Genomic DNA, 10,000 nt, shown 5'->3' on the forward strand with positions numbered 1-10,000 from the left:
GAGTGAGCACCAGCAGAGGAAATGGAAACAGTGAGACAGTAAATTCAGCTCATTCTCTCACACAGGAGGAACTTCCTGCTTCATTACAAACAGCAGGACACACACACACACACATACACACACACACACAGACACACACAGTTACATGAACACACAGCAGAGAGTGTGAGGAGTTGTTGTGATTGGCTCATTGGCAGATCCAGGGTCAGTTTCCTGTGATGGGTTATTGATGATTAGTGTTGGATCAATAATCAGCTCCACAACATTTCACAAACTATTGAACTAGTTGTTAGAGTTATTGATCGTTGTTCACACGAGCTTAAATGATTGTATGAATAATAACAATAATAATAACACACACATCCTGTTACAGACTGTCAACGCTGCAGCTCTGTGTGTCAATAAAGCTTTTTGAATGGTTCTTTTCATCAGAGCTCATCCTGTCGTTTTGTTCCTCTTTGTCCACAGACTGTGTTTAAATAAAGCCTCTCTGCTGGAGCCTGACTCTTCGCTAACGCTGTTCACCACCAGTCTTTCAATAAAGTTCATTTAAATTCACTCCTTTTGTTCAGGCGCTCTTTGTTAGCTGAGCTCATTTCAATAAAGACTCTGTCAAAGCCTGGAGTCTCAATAAAGACAGTTCAAACTGCTCAATAAAGTTTATGCGCAGCTGATCTTTAAATTCCAGCAGGCCCTGAATGCATCACATCAGCTGATGTCAGTCACAGTTCATCACATGTTCAGTCTGAACGTCTCTCATTGGTTCAAACATTCATGTTCATAACAACACAAAGACTCCACACGGCAGCAAACTACAACAGAAACAACAAAATGGCGACAAGTTTGGATCTGTGTGTGATCGTGGCCATCGAGAGGCTCTCACGTTTCTGTTTCTCTTCTCCTGCACTGATTCGCTGAGCTCAACAGCCAATCACAGTGATTTCTCTCACAGATGGGCCCAGCCACAGATTCAACACATCAGCCGACAAAAAGCAGACGACAAGAGCCGACGGCGCCGACTTCAGAAACTTGCAGAGAGAGAGAGAGCCTAGTGTCCTCCCCCTCTTAATGGTTATTCCCAATCAGCCAGACGCTTTCACCTGGCCAGCAGAGGGAGCATGTAGCAACATGTTTCATCTTAAAGCAGCCATGTGAAGATGACAACAGACGTGTCAGGTGATCAGTGAGGACGTCGTCCGCTGAGATGCATCGACAATCGTTGACAGCAGAATCTAAATCGACCCGTGAAGCCGGTGAAGATTCACACCTGTGGTGCCGACGGTGCCGACGCACCACAGACGCTCACAGACCGCCAGCCTGCGTCTGGACCTTCATCACTTCATACAACCGACGGCGGTCCATGAGACACCTTCATGTACCTGTGCAGGTGAGACAGCATCCATCTTTATCCACCTGTCAGCTGTGATGTTTGTCATCATCCTGGCAGCCTCCCAGTCCCACACTTTACTGACTGTCTCCTGCTGACTGTCTCCTGCTGACTGTTTCTGGCTGACTGTCTCCTGCTGATTGTTTCTGGCTGACTGTCTCCTGCTGACTGTTTCTGGCTGACTGTCTCCTGCTGACTGTTTCTGGCTGATTGTTTCTGGCTGACTGTCTCCTGCTGACTGTCTCCTGCTGACTGTTTCTGGCTGACTGTCTCCTGCTGACTGTTTCTGGCTGACTGTCTCCTGCTGACTGTTTCTGGCTGACTGTCTCCTGCTGACTGTTTCTGGCTGATTGTTTCTGGCTGACTGTCTCCTGCTGACTGTTTCTGGCTGATTGTTTCTGGCTGACTGTCTCCTGCTGATTGTTTCTGGCTGACTGTCTCCTGCTGACTGTTTCTGGGTGACTGTCTCCTGCTGATTGTTTCTGGCTGACTGTCTCCTGCTGACTGTTTCTGGCTGACTGTTTCTGGCTGACTGTCTCCTGCTGACTGTCTCCTGCTGATTGTTTCTGGCTGACTGTCTCCTGCTGACTGTCTCCTGCTGACTGTTTCTGGCTGACTGTCTCCTGCTGATTGTTTCTGGCTGACTGTCTCCTGCTGACTGTCTCCTGCTGACTGTTTCTGGGTGACTGTCTCCTGCTGATTGTTTCTGGCTGACTGTCTCCTGCTGACTGTTTCTGGCTGACTGTCTCCTGCTGACTGTTTCTGGCTGACTGTTTCTGGCTGACTGTCTCCTGCTGACTGTTTCTGGCTGACTGTCTCCTGCTGACTGTTTCTGGCTGACTGTTTCTGGCTGACTGTCTCCTGCTGACTGTTTCTGGCTGACTGTCTCCTGCTGACTGTTTCTGGCTGACTGTTTCTGGCTGACTGTCTCCTGCCGACTGTTTCTGGCTGACTGTCTCCTGCTGACTGTTTCTGGCTGATTGTTTCTGGCTGACTGTCTCCTGCTGACTGTTTCTGGCTGATTGTTTCTGGCTGACTGTCTCCTGCTGATTGTTTCTGGCTGACTGTCTCCTGCTGACTGTTTCTGGGTGACTGTCTCCTGCTGATTGTTTCTGGCTGACTGTCTCCTGCTGACTGTTTCTGGCTGACTGTTTCTGGCTGACTGTCTCCTGCTGACTGTCTCCTGCTGATTGTTTCTGGCTGACTGTCTCCTGCTGACTGTCTCCTGCTGACTGTCTCCTGCTGATTGTTTCTGGCTGACTGTCTCCTGCTGACTGTCTCCTGCTGACTGTTTCTGGCTGACTGTTTCTGGCTCTTCAGGCGTTCTCACTTCGACATCAAAGAGAATTTTTCATCACAGCCAATTATTAACACACACACACACACACGTGTTGGTATTACTATCATTCTGAGGTCCCGCTCTGCTCGCCGTCAGCTGCACTCATCACCACCGTTACACCAACCATCTCCATGGAAACCTCGACCATCACAGGGACACGCCTGACTTTAACATGAAGACGGTTTTATTCTGTTCTGCCGTCTGCACTCACAGTGGGATAAACCTGGTCCTGAGACTAAACCTGGTCCTGAGACTAAACCTGATCCTGAAACTAAACCTGGTCCTGAAACTAAACCTGATCCTGAGACTAAACCTGATCCTGAGACTAAACCTGGTCCTAACCATCAGACTTTTATGTTTGACCATCACAGATGTCAGTCTCGGACCACTGCACCCTGATTGGTGGGGAGTGTTGACAGGTCTTTGAAGTTCTGCAGTATTTTAAACTAAATGTACTTCAGGTATCAAACATCAACACTTTCTGTTGGTCCAGTTTATTATTTCAGAACTAATAATATTTGATTCATTATTATTATTATCATCCAGTTATCTTCTCAGGCCGCTGCAGTAACCATATACTCGGCTCTGATCCTGGATCAGTTTTAAAACGCAACACAGAAAGTGATGACTCCACCATCCTGTCTGTCTGTCAGGCAGAGAGACAGCTGGTTAGCAGTGTGTGTGTGTGTGTGTGTGTGTGTGTGTGTGTGTGTGTGTGTGTGTGTTGACTCCACAGGGAGCGATCGAGAGAAACCAGCTTCTTTATGGATTATTAATATCACCTCCAGCTACACACACAGTTGGTGTGTGTGTGATCTGACACACACACGGGGGAGGAGGGGGAGGTGTGTGTGTTGGGGGAACTTCGAGGGATGGGGGGGTGATGAGTATTCGTGGGGGGGGCTCAGCAGTTGGTGCGATCAAGGACGCTTCATTCACACTCCACTCAACAGCGTGTGTGTGTGTGTGTGTGTGTGTGTAATCTTCTCTGAGGCCACGCCCTAATCCAGGATCAACAATAGCACCCCCCCCACCCCGCGCCCCCCCCACCCCCACGTCTTTGTGAGTTTCTTGTTTGTTTCAACTCGTCCTCCGGTCGCCCTACACCCCCCCCCCCCCCCGTCAGTTCAGGTTCAGGGCGTCAAAACACATCAAACACAGCCTGAGACTGAAGACAGGAAGCGTGTTTGCTCTTATTCTACCAACAAAGCCTCCTGACGACTGAACCACGTTAAGACTCGATGACTAATCTTCACAGGAAATGATTTTGTGTCTCAGTCTGTCCTGGAGACGTAAATGAAGGAAACTGGACTTCAGATTCAGGACCAGAGCCTCCATCGACAGCAGCTGCCCTTCACTTCGTCCTTCTGCTCATTCTTTGAAGTCTTTGAGCAAAAATACCAGAAACGCTCTGATTCCAGAAGACTTCAGGTTTCTGACTGAGTGAAGAACGTGAAGTGAATGTGAGATTCAACACAAGGTCAGTGAAGAAGAAACTGAAAGTGAGGCTGATGTAAAACCACAGAAATGTGACATTAAAGAAACATTTAAATATAGTTCATTAACATGTCAACATATACAGATCACACCCCAGAACCTTAAATATAAAACTTCCTACAGTCTCTCAAGGACCCGATCATAACCAGGGTACTCCTACGACCCGATCATAACCAGGGTACTCCTAAGACCCGATCATAACCAGGGTACTCCTAAGACCCGATCATAACCAGGGTACTCCTACGACCCGATCATAACCAGGGTACTCCTAAGACCCGATCATAACCAGGGTACTCCTACGACCCGATCATAACCAGGGTACTCCTAAGACCCGATCATAACCAGGGTACTCCTAAGACCCGATCATAACCAGGGTACTCCTACGACCCGATCATAACCAGGGTACTCCAAACTCTGACTCTGATGGTTTTATTAGTGAAGACGTCTCACTCTGATCGAACTACAAAGACTTTTTAACTGAAACTACAAGTTGAGGTTCAACACTCATGAACTGTAAAGGAGATCAAACACGAGACGCTTCAGATAACTGAGGATCGTTAGTTAATGTCTGGTTCTGTTCTGTTCTACACGGAGGAACAACTTCTATAGAACCACAGTTTGAATCCGTCACATGTGCAGTGATTATAAAACAAAGAGGTGATGATGACCTCTTCAGTCCCACATGAGGACGACTCACCTGTCCAAATACAACTGATACACAACCAGCAGCACCTGTGCTGGTATGTGACAACATACTCCCAGGAGCCACACACACACACACACACACACACACACACACACACACACACACACACACACACACACACAGAGGAAGTTGATGAGCCTGTAGCTCAGGTCTGAACTGGATCAACAGAACACGTCCTGTGTGTGATTGAAGTGGTTCATTGATCAGTGATCAGCACAGTGTGTGTGTTTGTGTGTGTCATCATGACGTGTTTGTAGGAAACATTTTGATTTGTGGTGATTTCATAAAATCATAAACATGTTTCCTTCATGTGTCAGTCAGAACATGTGGTGATGTCACCCAGAGGTTCAGGTGGGCTTCACCTGTGCAACAGCTGTTCTCAGTTCAGAGGGGAGTTAATGGAGATGATGTTTGTCTGTCATGGCGGCTGCTCGCTCATCATATTCTGACAGCTGATCGGTTGGTTGTTGTGGATAATGATATGAAGTTTGGTGTGAGATGACTCTCACTCTCTGACTGCAGCTCATGTTTTCTTCTTCATGTGTTTCTTTGTTGCGGCTTCAGGCTGGTTCCTCCTGACAGTCACTGCTCAGGGTCACATGAGAAGAAACATCATTTGTTGTTTTCTCAATGAGATTTGGTGAAAAGAGGACACACACACACACACACACACACACACACACACACACTGACACTCAGGTCATGTGACCTATATGAAACATCATCATCATCATCTTCATCATCTGTATGATGAAGATGATTTAACTGAAACGTCCATTTGACTAATCTGAAGGATTTAGTCTGAGTCCAGATTCAGATTACTGTTTAATCACCTCTAATCCACACACACACACACACACACACACACACACACACACACACACACACACACACACACACACACACACACACACAGTGTTAATGTGCTGTAATCTGCAGGTTTAACCCAACATCTTCGCAGTCACACTGAACTGGACTCACACCAGGACCACACCAGGACCACCAATAAGATCGTAGCGCTGAATGTTTCTGATTGGTCGAGTTTTATCTGAATTTTAGTTTGTTAAATTTTTTTTGTTTATCAATGTGGAGTCACAGGTCACCATGGAAACACAGACAACAACAGGCTGAAGGAACCAATCAGTGTCCTGAAAGGTTCTGAGAACCAGAAGAGGAGGAGGAGGAGGAGAAGGAAGAGGAAGAAGAGGAGGAGGAGGAGGAAGAGGAAGAGGAAGAGGAAGAGGAAGAAGAGGAGGAACAGGAGGAGGAAGAGGAATAAGAGGAGGAAGAACAGGAGGAGGAAGAGGAAGAAGAGGAGGAGGAGGAGGAGGAGGAAGAGGAAGAAGAGGAGGAGGAGGAGGAGGAAGAGGAAGAAGAGGAGGAGGAGGAAGAGGATGAGGAGGCTCATCATTGGTCTTTTTCAAACTGAAGTGTTGATGACAGACCTGAATACGTGTCTTTAAGCTTTGTTTATGTTGGTGTGTGACGTGTGGTGGCGTGGTCCGCCACAGAACAGGCGTGAGCTGTCTGCTGCAGTGTTCTCTGAAACACCAGGGGGCGCTCACACACAACACTGTCTGAAGCGCCAAGAAGTCCTGTTAACTATGTGATGGAGACATATCTGTTGTTATTATTATTATTATTATCATTATTATTATTATTATTGTTGTTGTTGTTGTTGTTAGAAAACCGCCATTTTTTAAAGCTTTTAAAAACAAAATGGCGGTCTATTTAAATCCTTGAGACGTAAAACTAATAAAACTTGATTTATGACTTCTGAACTGAAGCTCTGAGCTTTTATCAGAATTTGCTGCCTTCGTGTTCTCAGCTGTGTTTGGATGAAGGTTCTGATCAGCTCCGGACTAAGACGAGAGAGTCATAACTGAGTCCAACCTGAACTCGACAGACCGGACTCTGTCTGTTACCCTGTCACATACTTGTTACCATGGTCACCCTGATGACAGACGTGTGGATGACCGTGTGGAGGATTTGCACATTTGCTCTGAACTTGAAGGCACCACTGAGCCCAGACAGCGTGTCCAATCTTTGGACCCACTCAGCAGTGACACGGTGTCGAGCGTCGTCACAGGTCCGTTTCACACTGACACCACACTGAACAGACCTGATCTGTGTGTGTTTTCAGACAACATGTCAGCGACGGTCCGGCCTCCAGCTGGGTTGTGAGGAGCTAAAGATTCACAGCGAGGCGTCCTCAGGAGGACATGTTGATGTTTGTGATCACATCTGATTCCTGCAGCTCATTAAAAGCTCGTCAGATCCTGAATCAGCTGATCGACTGTCAGAGATCCTCTTCAGTGTGTTTCAGACCAACGTCAAACTGACCTGAGATCAGAGCGGGCTGGTTGTTGTTGTTCACAGCAGATGGAGACTTTAGTTGAGTGGAAGTTTCCTTTAACAAGCTAACAAGTGTGTGTGTGTGTGTGTGTGTGTGTGTGTGTGTGTTGTTTTTGTTTGTTGTCTGTGGGTCACGTGACGCAAACTTTCCTGAGGCTGTGCAACGTCAGCAAAGGTGACTTCTAAACTCACTTCTGCTATAAAAAAACAGTGTGTGTGTGTGTGTGTGTGTGTGTGTGTGTGTGTGTGTGTGTGTGTGTGTGCGTGTGTGTTGGAATGTGAGCTATTCAGTATGCGGCTGCGGGCTGAGCCGTGCCGTGCCAGGACAGGCTGGGAACACCCGACATACACACACACGCACGCACACACACACACACACACACACACACACACAGGAGCAGATTTTAAATCTTCTCTGCTGTTAAATTCGGTTCCGTCACAATCCACCGACCAGACTCCGTCAAAGAAACCTCAAGTTTTAAACTGGCTCGTGTTCAGCCTCCGCCGCTGTGTGTTTAACGGCTGTGTGAGTTCGACCCGCAGAACCGACACAGAGGAAGACGGTTTCATTAACAGTCGGAGCCGGATCACAGACCGACTTGTCCCGTTTCTGAAACACGTTCAGTTTTTTACTTTCCGGTGTAAAACGACAAAGATAAGCGGCAACATTTAAAACGGTCAGATTTGTGAACGGAGTCTGGCGCGTCGCTGTCAGACACGCCTGACTCACACGCGCCTTCCTTCCTGCAGCAGCTGCAGCTCGGGACAAGTTTGGGACGTGAAAAGGGGGACAGAGTGATCCGGGTCAGACTCACCTGATCTCAGCGGGCTGTTCCACTCCGCCGAGGTCCAACCGGCCCGGGAGAACTTCCAGGAACCCGCAGGGAGTCCAGCAGAGACGCAAACGTACACGATCCGGACCGAGAGCCTCACAACAGGTCCGACACAGACCCCGCCCCGCTCCGCGCGCCGCCGGGAGGCTTTTCTGACGCTCCTCTGCAGGGAGGAGAACCAACAACCTGCTGCCGTGCTGCTGCCTGGCTCACAGGCTCACTGATCAATATTCACTCCAAGTGATCAGAAGTGATTATTGATCTGCTCTGTGACAGACTGTTTGTACATGAAGCCACAGACCACTGCTCAGGTCTGTGATTAAAGGAGCAGTCTGTAGTTTTGTTGAGGAAATGTTAATGAGCAGACAAAGATCTTCAAACAAACGCAGTTTAAATGGTTTTACTTTGTTTATATGTGGCGGACCCTGCCACCTCTCCATGTTTCTCCTGCTGTCTGCAGCTCATCAGGCTCACAGTTTCTAATTGGGATCAGGACTCTGATCAGTTTCAGGGACAGACCGTCTCACTGAGCCTCCATCATGTCTCATGTCCCGTCTCTCCCGTCTGTCTGAACCAGGACTCTGTCAGAGGACGGTGTCTTGTCAGGTCCAATCTGTCCATCTGTCTCGTGGACTCAGGGATCAGTTCGGATCCTTCTTGTAGTTTCTGGCTGTTTCTGTACGTTCATGTCGTCTTCAGTCCTGAGGGACATGAACCGACCTGACGTGTCCACCGGACGTCCTGTGTCCTTCACACTGATGTGTTTTATTGTCTCTGCTCTTCTTCTGTGGTTCCTGGTGAACACAGTGAGTCACTTCACACTGTCTGCAGAGTCATCAAACCCCTGAGACCAATCAAACCGAGATTATGGATCCTGACTGCAATTGAGGATTATTCACATTATTATCTGTCGATCGCTGTCTGGATGAATCGATCAGTAGTTGGTTTATAAAATGTGATCTTCAGTTTTTATTAAAGAACAACTCAAACTGATGATCGATTAATAAAACTGGACTCAGTCAAGATGTTTACACACCGCTGCAGGAAGTACTCTGGTTTACCTCAGCCAGTCAGTATTGATTAACTCGCAAGCATCAGATCATTTTATCTCCAGATCATCAGTTTAACTCTTAATTTGAAAGGTCAGCAGGAAATAACACAGTAAAAGTATCAAGTAGCATAAAAAGTACAAAAAGTACAAATACCTCAAAATAGTACTTGAGTACAACACTGGAGTAAATGTACTTAGTTACTGTCCACCACTGACGTGAAGTAATCCAACAGGTTAAATGTAATCTGATTTCAAATCACTGCAGTGTCAACAAAACAGCTGATGATAAAAAAACAAAAACAAGTTAGTCTCATCTCTCTGATGATCAATATGTTTAACGTTCAATATGTTTACTGATCAATATGAACTCTGAGCTTTTTGTTCTGACTAAATTATTTCTGACCTAACTTTATTTTGAAAAGTACCGTTATTTTGAAAAACACTGGACAAACGCAGATGGTTATAATTTTTATTTTCTACTAAAGTTCGTCATCATACAAACATGAAACATCTTCAACTATAAACTTTGTTTACTTATCAAAGGGCAGCACATGTATTGATTTACTAATCAGCTGAGCTGCTGGACGACCGATTGATTGATTGATTGGTCGATTGATTGATTGATTGATTGGTCTGATCAGATGAAGCAGCTCCACTATAAACAAACAATAAAAGAATCAAATTGGCACAAATGAAAAATGACCTCACAGTCATGATGTCATCATGACCTCACAGTCATGATGTCATCATGACATCATGACCAGTCATGTGACTGAGTGAAATACAAAATAAAAGCCCTCAGTTGTGGCTGTCATGTGACCTGATGTATAGA

At 46.6% G+C, this 10,000-nt stretch overlaps 2 protein-coding genes across 3 annotated transcripts in view; both read right to left on the minus strand.

The window, feature by feature from the left end:
* plxnb3 (plexin B3) overlaps positions 1-8,211 on the minus strand; it is a 70,012-nt gene extending 61,801 nt beyond the window's left edge. Inside the window, exon 1 of the mRNA XM_073470192.1 lies at positions 8,100-8,211. The gene's annotated coding sequence lies outside the window, so the exon portion shown is untranslated. The remainder of the gene's footprint in view (positions 1-8,099) is intronic.
* A 1,412-nt stretch (positions 8,212-9,623) lies between these two features.
* The window catches only part of abcd1 (ATP-binding cassette, sub-family D (ALD), member 1), a 27,451-nt gene continuing 27,074 nt past the window's right edge, over positions 9,624-10,000 (minus strand). For both annotated transcript variants that reach the window (XM_073469747.1, XM_073469748.1), the window contains exon 17: positions 9,624-10,000. This exon is cut by the window's right edge and continues 754 nt beyond it. The gene's annotated coding sequence lies outside the window, so the exon portion shown is untranslated.

This window comes from Pagrus major, chromosome 7, assembly GCF_040436345.1.
Source record: "Pagrus major chromosome 7, Pma_NU_1.0".
NCBI lineage: Eukaryota > Metazoa > Chordata > Actinopteri > Spariformes > Sparidae > Pagrus > Pagrus major.